Raw genomic sequence first — 18,413 nt, 5'->3', positions numbered from 1 at the left:
TAAATACTCACTATTGCCTCCATTTCCTTGTCTGTGAAATGGGGATAATAATATTGTGAGCAACAAATAAGATAAGCATTTAGCACAGTGCCTGGCACACAGTAAGTATATATAAGCATATATACATATATATATATATGTACATATATATACATACACATATATAAAATGCTTATTCTCTACTCATATATAAGGCAGCTATATAATCATGATACAGGATCTGTCATTGTAGCCAAAGGAAGGGGAACTGGGATCACATCCTGATTCTGTTATATACTATTCATATGACCTGGCAAATCACTTTCATCATATATTTAATAAGTATTTATTAAACATTTTATTTTTGCTTAATACTGTGCTGGGGAGACAAGAACAGAAAAGATGAGGTAAAAAATGAACTGAGAAATGGTAGGTAGGTCAGTTTAGTTAGAACATAATGTGCAATTAAGCCTAAGCGAAAGCCAGATTGTGAAGACATTAAGAGACAGACAAGGGAGTTTATGTTTTATCCTGGATTCAAGTGAAAATCAGTGGGGCTTCTTGAGCTGGGGAATGCTATGGTCAGGTCTGCACTCATTTAGACACGCCATGTTTGTCAATCATTTGGAGGGTGGTTTAGAGAGGGGAGAAATTGGAGACCCTGCAACCAATTAAAGGCTATTGTAATACTTCAAGTCAAGTGTTTTGAGAGCCTAAACTAGAGTAGCCTTGTGTGAGTGGAGGGAAAGGGACAGATTTGGGAGATGTCAGATAGATTGGATCGATCAGATTTGGAAACCAGTTGGATTGAAGGGTGAATGAATGATGAATTTGTGAACATGGGTGATTAGGAGAATGGAGAATAGTGGTGTCCCCAAGTGCTGACCTGCCCCTTGAAGTTGGAAAGTTAGGAAGAGGGTAGAACTTTGGGGAAAGATAATGAATCTTATTTTGGACTGAACTCTTTGGTGCCTGAAGATATTCATCTGTAGAAAGAGTTAGACTAGGTGGTCTCTGGGCTCCTACTGTCTCTTTTTCTAAATATTATATAAAGATTACTCTCTTGCTATTAGTGGATAACAATACAAGACAAATTCTTCCAGGCTCTTCCCTTGTCAGCTTATCTTGTATACAAACGCCAAATTCATATCCATAATAGGTTTGGCCACATCAAACCTCTGCTCAAAATCTTCCCTATTGCTTCTAGCATAAAATACAAATTCTGCAGCCTGGCATTTAAATGTTCCTACAAAACCATGCTCTTTCCTTCCTTTCCTATTCCTTTTTTTAGGCTATTGTACAGTCATATTAAATATATTTCCATGTAAGTCATATTGTGAAAGAAGAATCAGAACAAAAGGGAAAAAATAACAAGAAGGAAAAAGAAAAAGTACCAAAAAAGTGAAAATAGTATGCTTTTATCTGCATTCAAACTCTGTAGTTCTTTCTTTGGAAGTGGATAGCATTTCCCACAATTTTGGAATTGTCTTAAATCATTGTATTGCTGAGAAGAGCTAAATCAGTCATAGTTGATCCATCTGCACAATGTTGCTGTTACTGTGTGCAATGTTGTAGATTCTGCTCATTGCATTCAGCATCTTTCTTTCCTTATGTTACTTCTTTTTGTGCCCTCTGTGTTCTAGTCAAATTAGCCTATTAGCTATTTTCAGTATTTCAGTATTTCCCATATTTGTGGAAAGAGAGGTCTCCCCACCTCCCCAGTGCTTGTAACACACTCTCTACACATGTTTATTGACTTTTATAAACTTTAGCTTCCATGATGTCCTCATGGAACTCATGATACCATGTCCTATGAGAAACCCAATCCAATCTCCCCAGATGTTAACATCCTTGACTCGTTATATTCTTTTTCTTTATTTATTAGTATTCACGTTATATTCCTCCTATTACAGTGCCTTTTAAAGGCAGGGACTATTTTATTTTTGACAATACTATAGTATAGTATAGTATATATATATACCACCATGTATCACACATTCTGCATAGTAGGACAAAATTAATATTTATTGAATTGAATTGAAATTCTTCCAAAATTATGAATGTGGATACAACATAGTTTTTTGACTTTTTTGTTGTTAGTTTGCTTGTTCATAGTTAGTTCTCTTGATTAAATATTAAATTTTAGAGAAAAAACTCTTCCTTTTTAAAAAGAATACCATTATATCCTTCTTGTACTAAATGTTAATACTTATTATTAAAGAATTTTTACTCAAGCCTTCTCTCCCATATCTCTATTAATCTTATTTCCATTATTATGTTGGACAGTTAATTCTGTACTCTGCCAAAACTTTTTGTTGTAGATTGTACTTTGTATATTTTTATGGCTGTATTTTCCTGTCTAGAGAACTGATTTGTCTCATTATGATTATTCTGTGGGGTATGAGCCTGTTCCCTTCACCATTTCTTTGTTCTGCTTTTTCTGTGAGTGAATTGATGAGGTTTCATAGGTTTTGAGGGGGAAGTTTGAGATTAATGTTTATCCCCATCTTTTCATTTCCTAGTTTAAAGAGTGATATTTGTTCTTGTATTATTCATTGTTTGGAAAGTGTCACATGTTTGATGCCCCAGAATTTCCTTTTGTTTGTTTTTTTTGTTGTTGTTGTTGAATCAGAGTTTTGCTTTATTGACCCTTTGTAGTTAAAGAAGGCAGGGAAAAAGTTAGGTAAACCGGTACCAGAGGATAAAAATATCTATTTATCAAATGTAGAAGTTTAGCTATCCTTACTGGAGAAATATCCAAATTAACAGAACAGATGGTAGATGATTAGACTAACTATTTATTGTTTAGTTGTTTTTAAGCAACTCTCTGTGATCTCCTTTAGGTTTTCTTGGCAGAGATACTAGAGTGGATTATAATTTTCTCTGAGGCGAACAGGTTCAATGACTTTGAGAGGGCTGTACAACTAAGCAACTGAGGCTGGATTTGAACTGAGGAAAACTATCTTTCTTATTCCAGGCCCAGTGCTCTATCCATTGTACTACCCAGTTACCCCAGACTAGCTGCATATGCCAAGAGAAGCTGGTCATAAAGAAATGTAATAAGAAAATGAGGTGATGTAAGAAGGATGGATGTGGTAAGAGAAATACAGAAGGAAGGCCTCTCATGGTCTAGGCTTCCTTAGTTTTGTAGGATTTGTAATAATATTCTGAGAAAGAGCTTTAGCTAAATTATGCTATGAAAAAAAAAAGGCACATTTGTATGCTGCCATGCTTGAGAGATCTGAATTCTCCCTTCTTGTGAAGTCACACTGAGTGGGACTTTTTTGTACCTATTTTAAGTGGAGATTTTGTTGCCTCATTTCTTAGAGTTAAGACTGCTTTTGATTTATGTAAAGATTTTTTTTTATGTGATTGGTTGAAAAAATGTTAATTTTAGGACTGGGGATGCTGTAATTCTTTGGCCAAAATGTCCATTTTTCTGTGACAACCTCTATTTTAAATAGTTGGTTCAGAAATCAGAATAAACAATTGTTAATATTAGTAGCCTCTATTTGTTTATTGCCAAGTTCACCATTTGTTTTCCCTTTTCAAAGACAAATTATTACTTGTATAATCTTAAACAAGTAACATAATTTCCCTAGCACTCACTTTCCTTATCTTTAAAAGTATCAAATGCTAAATGAAGAGAGTAGAACCAAAAAACATCTTACACAGCAACAAGATCACGTGATGAACAATTCTGATGGATGTGACTTTTTTCAACAATGAGGTTATTTAAGACAATTCCAATAAACTTGAAATGGAGAGAGCCATCTGAATCCAGAGAGAGGACTGTAGGGACTGAATGTGGGTCACAACATAATGTTTTCACTTTTTTGTTGTTATTTTGCTAGTTTTTTTTAAATCATTTTTCCTCTTTTGATCTAATTTTTCTTGTGCAGCATTATAAATCTGGAAATATACTTTGAAACATTGGATTACTTGCTGTCTGGGGAGGGGAAAGGAGGGAGAAAAATATGGAACACAAGGTTTTGCAAGGGTAGATGAAAACTATCTTTGTATGTATTTTGAAAATAAAAAGCTATTATGTAAAAAAATTTAAAAAGAAAAGAGGAAAAAATAAAAGGCATCTTAAGGATTTCTAGATTCATGAAGGCATTTGCTTTAAATTGGTTTGCAAATGGGTGTAATTTTTCTTCTGAAGTAGATTTTCTGCTTTTTAAGGATCATGACTATTTGGTAATGAATTCTTTGATCATGACAATTTATAAAACAAAAACAAAACAAAAAATTAAAAATGCCCCTTAGTCTTGTTCTAATTCTTCTCCTAATTATCCTTCTAATTCAATAGGGATAATGACAGAGTTGTGGACAGGAGAACAGAGTGTAGCAGGAGTCAGAGGTTTTTCACTGTCTAAACTTTAACTTTGCTTTTGGTACTTAAGTGTAACATCCTCGTAGTCAACAATGACTTCTTAAAGGAGGAACTGAACCATGTTATTCTTGATATTATTGTTATGCATGAAACCAGAAGGAAAAAGGAAGTTGTAGCTCAAAGAAAGAAGGATGGTTCCTGGGTTCTCCTTGGAGATGCAAATAAAGGAGTTGTTGGAGTGATTTTTATTGTGTATTCAAAGACACTACAAAAAATCCTTAAAAGGAATATTTGATTAACTAGTATTGCAGTGTATATGGAAAGTATTTATAAAAAGATAACCATTAAAATCACTGTTTTTCTGTGCCATAATTTGTTGTGGAAGATGGCAAAGAAAAAAAATTCTACAATGAATTAGACTGAAACCTTAAATTAACATATATAATTGATACTTGCTGACTTTAGTGAATGTGTGGGATTAGGGAAAGATGGTAAAAAATCTTGGAAAATTTGATTTAGGAAAAACAAAGAGCTACAAACACAAAGTAGTCAACTCCTTAAAAGCCTTGTACCCATTAAATTATAAATATTTTCTTTGAGTTCAGAATCAGAGGGTGCTAAACATGTCAAGTACCAAATAACTTTTTTTTAAAAAGTTGATTATATTTTAAGAGGAAGAAAATGACTTTCTTATTCCTGGTATATGAGTCATCCTAAAGTATTTAATTGCATTGCTCAGAACACTGATTTGTTAAAGCAAAGCTGGAAATTAATACTCAGCAAGAACAAAATAAAAATGAGAAAAGGATGCTGTATGTAATATAAAACAACTACATTGTGACCTCTCTGGTTAAATGGAAAGAGGACAAAGCAATGGATGGAATATTAATTGCAAATTTCCTCTCAGAGTTTGGGTAGTGAGGTGGTAAAGTGGATAGGGAGCTAGACCTAGGGTCCAAAAGACAAGTGCAAATCCAGCCTTAAATACATACTAGCTGTGTGACCCTGGTTAAGTCACTTAACTCAGTTTGCCTCAGTTGCCTCATATGTAAAATGAAGTAGAGAAGGAAATGGCAAATCACTCCACTACCCTTGCCAAGAAAACCTCACATAGTGTCAACAAAAAGGCAGACATGACTGAAACAACTGAACCAAAAAAAAAAAAAAAAAAAAACAACAACAACCAAACAAAAAAATCAAACCCCCAAACTCAGGCAAATCCCAAAGCAAAGTTTGGTACATTAAATTAACTATCAAAATATGGAGACTTGAGATTCCAGGAACCATCTCAGCTGGCAAACATGCGACCTCCTTGTCTAGCAAAAAAATAGGATAGCAGCAGGCTATTTAGCAGGGAAAAAAAAAAAAAATCTTTTGTGAGATGTTACCAAGAAGGATAATGGAATACAATGAATAGTATTACCTAATAAAATAATAAGAAGTAGTAATGAAAGATCTTTAAGTATACAATTGGAAGAACATCGATTAGATAGGGGGGAATGGGGAGAAATCTCATTTCCCTGTAAAGCAAAGTAGAGTCACAATATTAGGACTCTGACATTATACAATCTTACATGTATTTCTATAGAAAGTATAAATGGAACTGAATTAAAAAATGTGTGTGTGTGTATATATACACATACATACATATATATATATATAAAATAACAGGAATAGACTAGGTATGTCCAGAATAGTTTGTGCTATATTTGACTATTTTAAGAGCTTTAAAGCATTGATTTTCAAGGTATACAAAAAGAGGAAAAAAGGTATGAAGTGAAAACAATCTTGGCTTTCATTATACCCCAAATCGAAAAACAAACAAACAAACAACTAGGAGAATATCAACAAATACAACCTTCCCATATATGCCAAATGCTTATAAAATAATCTCCATATGAGTTGAGATCATCCTTGAGTTGAGGGTATTGACATTGTTGGTAGAGAACAGCATGGCTTTTCCAAGCAGTATTTCACAGTGGACTACCTTTTTACAATAGCATAATTGTCTGAAAGGCTGAGATAACACAAAATTCCACTCGGCTTATTGTTTGTTGACTCTTAAAAACCAAACGAAACCTATGGATTTGACAGTACAAAATGCTGCCTTAAAGATTTTCTGTAGGATATCTCTATGAATACCTCAAAATTATTTAAGATAACTTCAAAAGATTTAACGACAGAGAACTTTGTTTCATTCAGTGAACATTTATTAATTATTTATTATATTCCAAGTACTGAGTTAAGTATTGGGGATACAAGGAAAGGCAAAAATAAATATAAATAAATAAATAAAAACTCTTGCCTTCAAGAAGATTGCATTTAATGAGTGAGAAGATGCTGGTAGCTTTATACATAGCTGGTATGGACAGAGTAATTGAAAGATTATATTAGAGGGAGGACATATTAGCATTAAGAGAGATGGGGAAAAAGCTTCTTGTAAAAGATGGTATTTTTTGCTGGGTCTTAAATAAGCCAGGAAGTTGAGAAATAGGGATAAAGAAAAAGTTTTCCAGATATAAAGCATGGACATTGAAAATGCAGAGTCTGAAATTTACGTCTCTTCAAGGAATAAAAAAGAAATTGGTATCAGTGGATCATTGAATATGTAGAAGGAGTATAATACAAGGAGACAAATTCAACAAATTCACCACTGTATAGAGAAGATCCAATAAAGAATCCCCTCCCAAGATAGATTTTCTGTAGATGGTGAGTTCTTACAAAGGTATCAATTTATAGATAACTTTATGTTGAGTGCATCATTGGAACTATTGAAGAGCCTCTTAAGTAATGTTAGTCTTAAAGGTTGCTGGTGGTTCAGTGGATAGAGTCCTAGGCCTAGAGTCAGGAAGACCTGAATTCAAATTTGGATTCCAGATACTTGGTAGTAAATACTTACAAGCTGTGTGACTCTGGGGACACTTAACCCCAATTGCATTGCCAAAAATAAAAAGCTAGAGAAAGAAATGGCAAACCTTTTCTTGCCAAGAAAATCCCCAGTGGGGTCACAAAGGTTTGGACACAACTGAAAAACAATCTGAATGACAAGAAATAATCACTTGAGACTTGGGAACACACAGAAAGATACAAGTGGATGAACTTGTTATCCTGATTATGATATCCAGTTGGATAAACAACCCACAGGGTTTGCTTATCTGTAAATATGTCTAGGACAAACATTTCAAGTGGCTCATAAGTTGCCTGTCAAAAATTGTAAAGAATTTTTTAATTGACCTTTTCCCCAAAAGGAATGACTTAACTTTTAAATGCTAGGATTCTTCAAGTGATACATTGCTGAGTAATGAAATTTTGAAGTCTTCAAAGAATGGAAGTTGAGGTTCACCCAGAGGGTGATGAAGAAGCATGAGATGGACATAAATGAACCATAGCACAACAAAGAAATATATGTCCTAAGAAAAAAACGAGCTTCTTTCACAGGGAAGTAGACAGCATATGAACTCAGTTGGTATTCAGTAATGTTAGGAGAGCCCAAGAAAGTGGTAGATCCATGTAGTAATGAAGGAAGTAGAGTGGACTGTGATTTTCTTAGAGAAGGCACCTGAATTTCTTTTCTTTGAATCGCCAGTGTTCAGCAAAGTGATTTGCACATAGTAGATGCTTAATAAATATTAGTTTACTCACTGGAGGTATGGGTGTGGTTAATAATCTGTAACAATCTAGGGGATATTTACAGAGATATATGATCATGGATTTCGTGGCATTTGTGATTTTCATAGAACCATCCATATTCTTTTCCCATTTCTTTAGCAGTAGAACTCTTGTGAATTTCTTGTCTAGGGGTATGATTTGTGACTAGATACAATATATAACAGTGTGTGTGTGTGTGTGTGTGTGTGTGTGTGTGTGTGTGTGTGTTTCTTTGACAAACTAACGCCAATGCATAGGAATTGAAGTACAAAATTATGGCTTTATTAGCATAATCCTGTTCATCCTACACCAAACTAGAATTGTAAAGTAGTAAAATATTTTGATTTTACGATTTGAGCAAAGACCATGAATTATTAAAACAGTGCCCCTTAAATTTAGAAGCTTATGTGTGTTTTTTTCCTCTGCTTAATTTTTCACAGACTAAAGATTACAGTGGAAGGGAAGATTGACATGGTTCAACAGTGTCTTGGAAAAACCCATAACTAGATGTTATTAGAAAAACCCATCACTGGAAAATGAGCACTGGGAATATTACTGATAACTTCTCAAAGGTTCTTTATTATCTTTTAACAAGCATAAAACATGTGCATTCTTATTTTAATCACATTGACAGTAGAGCATTTAATTTTGACTTCCTCATCTGTTTTCCCCTTTCAATTTTTTTACCTTTTTTATGTTTCATTATTAGAAGTAAAGCCCTAGGGTATGTTTTTTGTATGATGTCTTCAGTAATACAAGGAGCAGAGAAGAGTATTCTACTCAGCAAAGGAGAGGAAAGAGCTGGAGAATGGAAATTCTCATATAATAAAATTCAATTGAATGAACATTATTTATTGAGTTATTATTGTGTGTGAGGTACTATTAGGCTGGAAAAATCAATGCAAAGATAACCCCTACTTTCAAGGAGTTTATGTTCTCCTTTAGGGGGAGGGGATCAAAAAGAGTACTTGAATGTAAAATGGTATATAATCACATAATTCAATGGAACAGATTTTATTAAAATTCCTGCAGGTTACAAGGCACTTAACTAGATACCTGACTTAGTGGGGGAGGGGGAGAAAGAAAACCAGAAGCAGTCTTGGCTTATATTCTTTGGAGAATATTTTTTTTTAAAAAAGTTTGTGGGAATTAAAATATAATTAAAGCAATATGAAGATTTTACTTTTTCCCAGTCAATCACATAACGACAAAAAAATAGTTAATGAAATTTGCTTTTATGTTAATGGTTGCTCAATTAGTTTATTCACTCAAATAATAATTTGAGCATCTACTTTGTGTGAAGTCTCTTCTACTGTGACTGATGGAAATAGCCAATTTGGTCCCTATAGCAAAAAAAAAAAAGGGGGGGGGCTCTGAGTACTTATTTAAGAAGGACATTGAAGTCATATAGTTCAACCCATTTTATTTTCTTAATGGAAGAATAAATCCAGAAGGGTGGACAGATGACTTGCCCATTTTCAAAAGGGTGGTAGGTAGGGTTAAGATTAGAAACCAGGTCTTGACTTAAAATATATTATTCTTCAGGCAGTCAATCAGTCAATCATTGCTTATTAATTGCCTACTTTGTGCCAAGCACTGTGTTGTGTAGGAGTTACAAAAAAAGAAGCAAAATACAATTTAATGGGGAGAAAGGGGTTAGTTCAGAGCAGGAATCTCTCAATAAACAATGAGGTTAAACAATATAAGTCTTCAGTTTATTTAGTGCAACCTGCATGTGAATGAGTTATCTAAAATGTACTTAAAACTGTAGTTTATTTTCTTTGTCTTTTTATGAAGACTTCTAGAAAAGCTAGGTAAAAGATCTAAATTAAAATCCTCCCCTAGACACTTACCAATTGTGTGACCCCAGATTTACTTGACCTTTCTTTGAGTTTTTTCATCTTTAAAACAAGGAGATATTTGGTCTTAGAGAAAATCCTTTCCAGCCCACTTACCAGCCAAACCATCCGTTCCACTTTGGGTTATCAATCAATAGCATTTATTAAGTGCTTATTACATAACAGGACTGTGCTAATGTTGAGGATACCAATCCAAGCAAATGAGATGACCACTGTTCCCAAGGAGCTTACAATGTAATAGGCAAGGCAACATGTGACATACGAGTTATGTAGAAAGTAGATGTAAGACAAACTGAAAGGAACAGATGAGAGCAATTGGGATATTTGGAAATTACCTTTAAAAGGTGAAATTTTAGTTAAATATTGAATGAAGTTGGAGAAACAAAGAGAATTGAACATTGAATCCATGGAGCCTCATGAGATTATGGAATGGAATATTGTACAGAAAGGAGAGAAGCAGGCCCAAGATAGAGCCTTGGTTAGGGGACCTAGCATGGATGAAGATACTGAAAAGAAGAGGTTAGATATGTAGGAGGAAAGTCATGAGAAATGAGGGTATATTCAAAAGAGGTCCAAGATTGAAGACAAGTCAAGAACAATGAGGATTGAGAATAGGTCATTAGATCTGATAGTAACAGAACCTTGTGTTTTTGTTTTGTTTTGTTTTTGTTTTAATTTTCCTAAATGCAAAAACAGTTTAGAGCATTCACCTCTGCAAGGTGAATTTTTCTCCCTTTTTCCCCAACAACAAGCAATGTGATATAAGTTAAACATGTGCAATTCTTCTAAACATGTTTCCATGTTCATCATGTTGCACAAGAAAAATCAGATCAAAAGGGAGAGAAAAAAACCAAGCAAACAACAACATCAAAAAAAAAAAAGGTGAAAATATTATACTTTGATCCACATTTAGTTTTCATAGTTGTCTCTCTGATACTTTCCATCCCAAGTCTATTGGAATTGCCTTGAAACACCTCATTGTTGAAAAGAGCCAAGTCCATCACAGTTGATCATCACATAATCTTATTGAATAACAGATCATTGTTAATTTAAGGAAGTTCCAGAAAAATTGTGGAACTATTGGGATTTACATAATTGGGCTTGTGTGTCTCCAGATTACCCAACATGGTGAGTGTGATGATTGTTGGTCACAATTTAGGCTTCCTTTCCCAATAAAGAGGGAGAAAAATTGGAGGGGAAAAAAGTTACCTGTCACATGATATTAGCCCTTTTCTTACTCACCAGACCTCCTCTTATTCTCAGCCACGGACAAGAAGGAATAAATTTGTTTCCAACTAAGGAATGATGTCAATGTGATTTATTCTATGAGATTGAGAGTGAACAAGAGGAAAGGGGAAAAAGAAAACAAAAACTCATTGACTCCAGAAGTTATCTTCCATTCATTGTTTGAACAGAGATTTATTTGATGGCTGCCCATATGCCAGATTACTTTATAAAGCTAGCTAGATTGTGGGAGTTGGAAGGGACCCTTAATTTCAACATAATCATAGATTGCCACTTTAGGATTGAAAGTAATTTAAGACACCATCCAAGCCTCACTTATATAGATGAGGAAACTGTCCAAGCTGGTTAACAGCTGAAGTTGGACTTGAACTCAGAGCTTTTGATTCCTAAGTTCAGATCTCTTTATAGCTCTCACAGTACATCTTCTCCTCCCTCTCAGTATATATCCACCTTATTCTGTCACTGTTTTGTTTTGTCAGTCTTCAGAGACCTTTCTTCTTTGTTCTAATGCATAATGACTATTCTCTTAAGAATTATCTCAGTTCTGCAATCTAAACCCATTTTTTCCTTTAATAGAATATAACCTAGCTATTCCTCATCACTAATAGAATTCTTTGATAGACTATATCCAGTAGGTTTTTTACCCCTTAAGATTTACTAATCTGAGGATTGTAGGTTTAGAATTGTAAAAGACCTTCTAGATAATCTAGTCCAGCCCTATCATTTGACAGATGGGTATCCTGGAGCTGAGAAAGGTTAAGTGACTTGCTTAAGATCACATATGTAGTAAGCGAATCCAACCCCAGGTCTTATGATTGCAAAAGCGGTGTTTTACACTCCCATGCTGCCTCTTCACAGGTCCCATTTTTCTATCCTTTAATCATAGAGAAATTCAATTTCCTTTTTTCTGCTGACTAATATAAATTATACATCATAGTTCCATTGGCATGCAATCTCTCATGATTATTATTAGCTATGTAAATCTTCCTTTATATTTATTTTATTTTGAAAAAGGAAGTCGTGACACACTCCTAATAAAGAACAATAAATAACTCAATCCCCAAACAATAGACCAAAAGGCCAAAATAATAGTTTGATTCTCTGGTGTTGAAGAAAATCAGATCATTTTAATAACAGATTTAATTGGAGTAGCATTATTAAGTACCTACTATGTACATAAAGTTGACACATCCCTGTTCTCCTAGTGTTTCCATCTGGTAGGAGAATAGAATACATACTTAACTAACCCTAGTGTAGAATAACATTTACGAGTAGAAGTGTCGACAAAATGTGATTAGATAAATGAGGAGAAGAAAATAATCTAATAGTGGGCAATTGGAGAAGCTTCCTGGAAGAGATTGCATAGGAATTGAATAGGAATTCATTTAGCAATAGAGGAGTGAGACGGAATGTCAAGAGTATGGAATAACTCAAGAAGATGACAGGAAAACGTAGGACATTTTTCAGGAGTGTGTGGGTATGACTCCTTGCCTGGAATCTAGTGCAGGTAGAAGATAGTAACTAGAATGAGCTAAGCTAGGAAGAATGATAATAATGGCACTCTGAATGCTAATAAAATGGAGTTTGAATTTCACTTGGTTGGCAATAATGTAGCCATTGAAGGGTTTTGAGTAGGGAAGTGTTTGTACCTAGTCGCTTGCAAGCTCCTTGAAAAGAGATTATTTTTACCTTTCTTTGTATCCCTAGCACTTAACATAGTGTTAGCACAGAGTAGGCCTTAATAAATATTGATTGACTAATGATCTGCCTATTTGGCCTTTTACCATATCTATTTCAGGAAAATCCCACTTTACTTATTTGAGCAGTTGAGTTCTGCTGTAATAGTAGAAGATACAATTGATGTAGGATAATCCTGTGGGGTAAAATGAAACAGGAAGTAGTATCATCTGGGCCAAGAAATTTTTTTCTCTTGATACTTAAGAGTTCTATATAGATTAAAGGCATTAATTAATTTCACTGTTGAATATTTCATGTAAAATGAAGGTGATAAGTTTATTTCATATTCACATTTTATTGCCAAATCCCCTGAGAAGAGTTAATTATTTAAATTTGAGAGAGAAACAATATTATAGTTGAGAGTGAAGGCACAGTTAAATAAGAAGAAATTTCTGAATGTCTAGGGAGGACTGAACATTATATATTATAAACAGCCTAAATAAATTCATCCATTTATCATGCACAGTCCTAAATGATACCTGAAGGATAACTTGCTCGCCAGAGAGGGTCTGATTCATTCAATTTTAGTATAGGATAGTTATCATAAGTTTGTAATAATAAGGGTCACCTTTAACATCTTGGTAAACCTATTTTTATCTACCTATCAGAATTATTGAGAAAATGAAACTGGGGGTATCTTTCATCACGGTAAAGAATGATCAGTTGAGATGATTTAAAAAAATGTTGCGGACTTTAAAGTGCTACATAAATATTATTATCATCATTATCATTATCATTATCATCATCATTAATTGTAGTAGTAGTAATTCAAATGAGTATGCAGGATCACAATTTAAGACACTTAAATAGAAAAAAGAGAATGTAGTCACTAAAAGTGCAGCATCTTTTATTAAAATTTAGACTAACTTGAAAAAAACCCTTTAAGGAAAAAACAAATACTGAGCAGATTGATATTTAAGAAAGGCTCATTGAATTTTGCTTTGCATTTGAAGGAACCCCTCTATTGAGTAGCTATATACATTTTTCATCTTTTGTGGGGGGGAAAGCAAAAACAGAATTTATTAAATGCCTACTATGTGTAATTTATTGTAATTTAATTGCTTGATTCTCAAGGATCTGACATTGGAGAAGAGGAACAACAAATGTATAGACAATGATAAGATCATTATAATTATTAAGCACAAAGGAAGGGGCAAAGGGAATTAGGGGAATGGTTGCCTAGGAAGTTGATTGTCAATTCAAATTGATGGGCAGAAATCAAAGCATAGTAATTGATGATATTTCTGAGTTTGAAATTATTTTAATGATTTTTTAAATGGACAGTAGTTACACAGGCATTCCTAGGGCATGACTACTTGGAAGGCCACACTTCAGGAGTCTGTAGTAATTAATTTTAGGGAGTAATTTATTTGTGAAGGAGAAACTTCTTGACATTGCAAATAGGGAGACTCTAAAAAGTTGCTATTGAGGATTACATTTATGATGTTCTTCTGCAAGAAAGAAAATGGTCAAGAAAAACATGATAAAAAAAAATCAAACAATATTCTGAAACATAATTGTTGACCCATTTGAGATTTTCTTAGCAAAGATTCTGGACTGGTTTCCTATTTCCTTCTCCAATTCATTTTACAAATGAGGAAACTGAGAGAAACTGAGGTAAGTGGCTTGCTCAAAAATCACACAGCCAGTAAGTGTCTGACATTAGATTTAAAGTCAGATTTTGCAAACTCAGATTTTTTTTCTCTCTAGTTGCAGGGGGAGCTCTATCCACTCCATCACCTAGTACTGTAACAGAGCATATTTTTAATTTCACTGCAAAGAGACTTCATGTCTACCTTGTCATATGAATGCTATTTCTAAATGCCCCTTAAGTTTTCATTTTAAAGCATGTAGTTGCCTGTCAAAATAGCTGAGACCCCAGAAATGTTCCGCGTGTATAGTCATGGAATAAAACTGTTATTTTGTGTTGGGCTTTGAACCAGCATTTGTAGGAACAAAGGGTCATATCTAAAGGAAAGCATGAACCTTTTTTTCTTTTTGAGTCACCCTTAAAGGGGGGCAGTGTAAAGCTTTAATGCCTACTCCCATTTCCAGGCACCTTTTTATTCTTTGTCCACAAGTTGAATAAAGATAAATAGCAATTTAACTGTAATATTTACATAACCTATAAAAATCTGGGTCAGCCTAGCAAAATATGGACTCTGAGGTTAATTCAGTTCTGTTGAAGATCTTAAAAGTACCTGCTGACATATTTAACATATATAGGACTGCTTGCCATCCCGGGGGGGGGGGGGGGGGAGGAGGGAGGGAGGGGAAAAAACGAAACATAAGTGATTGCAAGGGATAATGTCGTGTAAAAATTATCCTGGCATGGATTCTGTCAATACAAAGTTATTATTAAATAAAATAAAATTAAAAAAAAAAAGAAAGAAAAAAAAAATAAAATAAAATAAAATGAATCGAAAAAAAAAAAAAAAAGTACCTGCTGAAGGTTTTGTTGGAATTCTTATGAAAAGAGTGGTTTTCATTTGTTATGTTTGTAAACTATTTGGTAGCGTATTCTTTTTAATGTGAAAAATTTCTGAAGATTTTATTAAAATTAGTAATGCTGTAATGACTAATTAGCTCCTTAAAGGCAGGGACTATTTACACTTAGCATAGTGCTTAGCATATGGTAGGTGCTTCATAAATGGTTGTTGATTGATTAATTGTATGTTATCTAATACTTTATTTTAACAATAGGTCAGAATTAGAATCCATGTTAAATCTAGCTTCAGACATTTTTATTAGGTATATACTCATTGGCAAGAAAATTTAACCTCTGTTTGCCTTTGTTTCCTCAATTGTAAAATGGGGACATCATCACTTACTTTGCTGGGTTATTGTGAAGATCAAATGAGATCCTATTTGCAAAGTATTTAACATAGTGCATGGGACAGAGAGGGTGCTATGGTAAATATTTATTCTCCTTGTTCCCCCTATTTTAACAATTCTTTGAATATAGTATATGTTTTGTGAATGCTTGTTAAATTATAATTCAGAAAAAGTATTAAATATCATTTTTTTCCTGGCCGTAAAACAGTGTGCTTTAGAGGTTAGAGGTTTATCTTGATACCAGGTCTCAGACATAGGAATTAATATTTTTCCTTGGAAGATGATAAAGATTTAAATAAATTCTGAAAAGGGAAGTGGGGAGGGAGAAGAAATTAAAAATATAAAGATATGGAAATGGGGAAAAATTAAATACAAAATCAAGTTTTGAGCAAGTAATACTTGTCAAGATGACATATTTTTTCTATGTGCCAATAATATATTCTGTTTTAAAGTTGTTGATTGCTGTTATACTAGTACTTATACTGGCTGAATTGTTTTATGATTTATTTTAACTTAATAGTTATGTGATAGTTAACTGAATAGTATGATTTATTTAAACTAAGTAGCTTTATCTTAAAAAAACTAAATAGCTTTATGATTTAAAAAATCAAATTCTGATAATTTTCTTTGAACACATCTTTTTTGCTTTTTTGAAAATAATCTAGTTTCAAAATTATTTTAAGGAACTGTTGCATGAAAAATTGTGTTAATGTGATTCATTCAATGAACATCTGTTGTCTTCTTGGAATGATAAGAAGTTTAGATAAGATACTATTGGTTTATGTTTTGGTGAAACAGTTTAACAAGAAGACACAAACAATAACAGATCTACTTTAGTTCATCAGACAGTTGCAAAACTAACTATGTGAGGTTGTAGCTCATGTTAATATCCTTATTTTCTTATATGTTCATTTATGGGGTTCTGGGATTTAGAGTTGAAAAGAATTTAATTAAAGAAAAGGACAAAAATAAATTTAATTTTATGTAAAAAGAAGAAGAAAGAAAAGAATTCAATCCCCCCTTCTTTTTCAGATAAGAAAATCTGAGGAGCAAAGAAGTGATCAGTTGATCTCCATATTCTATCCTTCCTCCAGTTCCAGAATTGGAACTCATGACCTGAACTTCACATTCATCCTTTTAAATGCTATACCAGGTACTCTATGAGAGAAATAAAAATGCCTAATTACATGGCATCATAGAGTTCAGTTTCTTAAACTATGATTCATGACTCCATATAAGGTCTTGTAACTGAATATAATATATTATACATACCTAGGATCATATAAAAAAATTTTAGTCAAAAAGGAGTTATGAGTAAAAAAAGTTTAAGAAGCCCTATCATAGAGTACTTTGGAAATTTGAATAATTTTTGATTCTGAGTGCTTATAAAAAGACAAAACCTTTCCTATTGGTTATTTTTACTATTTCATTGTGAGGGTGAATCCTCTCCACCGTCATGAGTCTTGTTTTTACTGAGCCCTTGATGCTTCTTAGTCATTTGTAAAATTGAAGAGACAGGGTGACTGATATGGGATTGCAGGCTGCTGTTCAGTAGTGTTGAATCTCTTATTGTTGATTCCCTGTAGGAACAGGCAAAGAGACACAAGAAACTGGCTCCTCTTTTCAGTGTTCTACACACAGTTTAGTAAGTGTTGATTTTATTGGGAGAATTTTTTTCATTAATTGATTCTTCTTTGGATGCAAATACTTTGAGGAATTCCGAGACTGGCCTCAAGATTAGCTAGAAGAAACAAAGGAAAAATTTGGTATGTCAGGAACTTCAGGGTAGAGTGTTGAACCAAAAATGTGAGTTGGGGAGGGAAGGGAGACTGAATGAGTGAAGAATGAACTTGGTCTACTTTGAAGTTTTGATAAGGGCTCTCTGGTTTGCCTCTGACATGTATTTCTCTGCAATTATACAGTGCAAACCCCTATAAGATACAGAGCTGGTTCCAGACCTAGGAAGAACTGAGTTTATGTTCAGCCTCTAACTCTGGGTAAATGACTTAATTTGTGAGTGTCCTAATCAATTTTTTTTGAAAAAAAATTATTATTTTATAGACATATAAAAATTTTTAAGTGACTGATTTTTTTAATTTATGGAGTAAAAACATGAATTTCCATAACATAGTATAACAAAAAAGATGATTGCACATGAAACCACATATCTGTTATGTACAACTTGCTATTCTTTTATCATGTAAATTTCTTTCTCCCTTCCTAATCCCAGAGATGGATACCATTAGACACAAAAAGGGCTCTGTGTGTGTGTGTAAAATTATTCCTAGGCAACTTTCCAAGACTTCTAAGTTGTAGAGAAGGTTCTGAAATGTATTGGTAGAGAGATTTTCTTTACCTGGTAGTTCTTTCTACGTTAGTGAAATCTTCAGTCCAGCCCCTATCCCTATTCCTCTCTATACTTGTTTGTTGAGACAGTTCCCTGATTGATTGGCAACCAATTTTTTCTCATTTCTTTGCTAATACAAAGAGTATAAGTATAAGGAAAAAGAAAAGCTTACACAGAAGAATTAGAGTTGCTCCAGGAGATGAGTCCCAGGTTTCAGTGGGAGGAAGATGGGGTTGATGGCTAGAAAGGAGGAAGCATGGTATGAGATGACCTGGAAATTTAAAAATGCTTGCTATGTGCAAAGCAGGATAAAAATAATCCTTGAAGATGAAGATTACCATTTACAAATAATTGCTATACATTAGTCTTCCCCCTCCACATGATAATGCATTTAAAAAAAAATATAATGTGACATCCAACAGGGAAA

General features: G+C 33.6%; 1 protein-coding gene across 11 annotated transcripts in view; it reads left to right on the top strand.

Moving 5' to 3' along the window:
• TBL1X (transducin beta like 1 X-linked) overlaps nt 1-18,413 on the top strand; it is a 359,711-nt gene that overhangs the window by 80,438 nt on the left and 260,860 nt on the right. For 2 of the 11 annotated variants that reach the window (XM_051984555.1, XM_051984551.1), the window contains exon 2: nt 8,404-8,535. The exons of 6 other annotated variants lie outside the window; for them this stretch is intronic. The gene's annotated coding sequence lies outside the window, so the exon portion shown is untranslated. Of the gene's footprint in view, nt 1-8,403; nt 8,536-16,671; nt 16,793-17,225; nt 17,285-18,413 lie in introns of all 11 variants that reach the window. 3 more of the 11 variants (XM_051984548.1, XM_051984554.1, XM_051984552.1) reach the window with 3 other exon arrangements.

Source organism: Antechinus flavipes, chromosome 3 (assembly GCF_016432865.1).
Source record: "Antechinus flavipes isolate AdamAnt ecotype Samford, QLD, Australia chromosome 3, AdamAnt_v2, whole genome shotgun sequence".
Classification (NCBI taxonomy): domain Eukaryota; kingdom Metazoa; phylum Chordata; class Mammalia; order Dasyuromorphia; family Dasyuridae; genus Antechinus; species Antechinus flavipes.
The sequence above is the reverse complement of the archived record's forward strand: the minus strand, read 5'-3'. Positions and strand labels throughout refer to the sequence as shown.